This window comes from Hylaeus volcanicus, chromosome 1, assembly GCF_026283585.1.
Source record: "Hylaeus volcanicus isolate JK05 chromosome 1, UHH_iyHylVolc1.0_haploid, whole genome shotgun sequence".
In the NCBI taxonomy this organism is placed as follows: Eukaryota; Metazoa; Arthropoda; class Insecta; order Hymenoptera; family Colletidae; genus Hylaeus; species Hylaeus volcanicus.
The window spans coordinates 36,642,812-36,645,395 of record NC_071976.1 but is presented as its reverse complement, the minus strand read 5'-3'; positions in this window follow the sequence as shown (position 1 = coordinate 36,645,395).

The following is a 2,584-nucleotide window of genomic DNA, read 5'->3' as shown; positions in this document are numbered from 1 at the left end:
ACTGACGGCTCCGGTCGGTGGAGGATCGACTTTATACAGCCGCGTGTCTCGCGGCACTCTATGAACGAAGCTTTAGAGGCCTCCACCTTTGTATGTCACCTGCCAATCAGACGTTTCCGATTGCGTTTCCAATTAAGAGGGGCAGTCTCGTATTTTTATCATAAAATTTCAAAAGTTTTCGTCACTTTTTATTTTCTGTGAAGGCGTGTTTGAATCGGAATAAAGATTGCTGGACATGTGCAATGTTCTCGTGAGACGTATATTACTTTTCTAAAATTAGTTGACGAAAATTAATTTTGTAGAGAATGATCAGAATCATTATAACGTTCACCAACATAGATTTGTTTCGTTGAATCATAAAATATTTTCGTATCGCTCAGGAGATCCAAATAATTCGATTTTTAGAAAATCTAAGGTATTACTATAAAAGTTATTCTATACACCTTATTACTCCAAGCATACAGTTTACAATATGTAATAAGTATTAAAATTAAAAATACATGCCTCCTATTATATAGGAAAGTTCGTTACTCTTGACAATCTGACGCATTTAAAATTCTAAAAGTATAAACTTGAAAGATTCACCGTAAATATTTTGTTCTGTTGAGAAGCAAAAAAGAAATCTTCACCAGCATAAACGGTTCTTTGGCAGACATTTATATTTTACCGCGACAATAGATTCTCAACGGTGGCGACAATTTCATGCAGGATCAGGAGAAAAACGAGCAAAGTATATAAGTGATCCTCGTGATGGTTGTTTATCGCGAAAGGAGCTTACGGGATCGCGCAGTCGCTCTAACAGGCTTGTTTATACCGTAGTGTCGCGATTGCTTTTTTATAAAGACGTGGTTAGCTGGCAGCCGGAGGGTTAACTAATTTTAGTCCCATAATCCAGAACCTACTAAAATCCGTGCATCGCTGAAACCAAATACCGGGACGATCCTGCCACCTCATTCGAGGGAATATCGGAACCTCGAACTTCGTTTTATCGGCTTATTTATACGTTTTAAGAAATACACACGGAAACGGATTTATTATACTCGTGTATCGGTCGATCAAAAGCCGATAAAAACTCTCCAATAACTTTGGTCGAAAATTACTTTTTTCCAATCGTTCTAATTTAAACATCACATTCCTTCGGTGAAACTCTTGTTATATTTATATTTAGTATTTCTTTCTGACGTTGTAACAACTAACAACTTTTCAAATAGAAAGAATTTATTTATTCAAAGTGTTCCAGACTCGAAAATTATCTTCATTTGTATCAGAGACTCAAGCATACCTGATATATTATTAAAGCCTATACTGGTTCTCTAGTCTCAACAAATTTCAAGTTATCTGATTTTCTCTGATATACAGTGCTACGATTCGATTTCTCTTTTTAGTATTTCTAGTATCTCTTGCATTGGAATGAGTTGATCAACTTTGCGACGTAAAATGCAAATGTACATTATCGCATATATGTAAAAGCAGAAACGTAGGATTCAATAATTATTCGAACCAGTTTGATAAATGTTTTCAACCTCCACTTTGTATGAAATTTAGTGTCTGAACGATGTTCGAAATGGTGACTATTTACTATACTCTTTATGATATAGAAAATGAATGTCACCGTCTAGCTTAAATACCGGGTAACGTCGAACGAAACGGAGAAGAGACGATTCGAAGATGCGGCGTGGTTAGTCCCAGCTAGGAGAGGGAAAAGAGAACACACCGAGCAACCGGTCGTAAGAAAAGATCGCGACGATACGAAACGTGGATATAGCGCATAATCGTCTTTATAGACGCATACTGAATAACGTTAAATATTTACATTAAGCCATCGGCCGGGGATCGGTATCATCCCCCCGGAACCGGTGATTTGCAATCCCGCTAATGACGTGCCAGTCTTTCGATAGTCCTTTGCTTCGGAAACAGAAGCAAGCTTTCCATTTATCCCATGTTTTGTCAACGTCGTATTAACATTGAAAAAAATGTAGCAACATGAAAACTATACAGAATATTGGAATAAAGTTGAATATCGAGTTACGAAATGTGGGATGCTGAAGTCTGCTGAAAAATTGTTTTCTGCATTGGAATGTAGAACACTAAAACGTACAACACGAATATACAGGATACTAAAATGTAATGCAAGGTAGAAAATGAGCCATTGTATGCTACAATCTAGTGAACTGAAATGTCTGAAGCACAGAAATTTCGAATAATGAAGACGAAATTCGAGGATACTACAAAATAATATATGTAAATATTGAATAGATATTAACAACATTACATATGTTAATAGATTTAACATTAAGCAAGCAACAATGTTTGCTTCTCGAATGATACTTTCCGCGAACATAGTATCGTGTACGTAACGCGATATTAATCAGTAATATGATACAACATAAAACTATTTCACACCACTTGACCTCCCGTACTTTAGAATCGCACCTTCTTCGCAACTATAGTGGCTGCATCTAAATATGTAGGATGCGTAAAAATGTGCCGACGCGAAACCACGAGTAATAATAAGTCTGGCATTGATCAAATTTTTGTCGCGCTATGATTTATACCGGCACTAATGGCAGTTCGACATACTAAG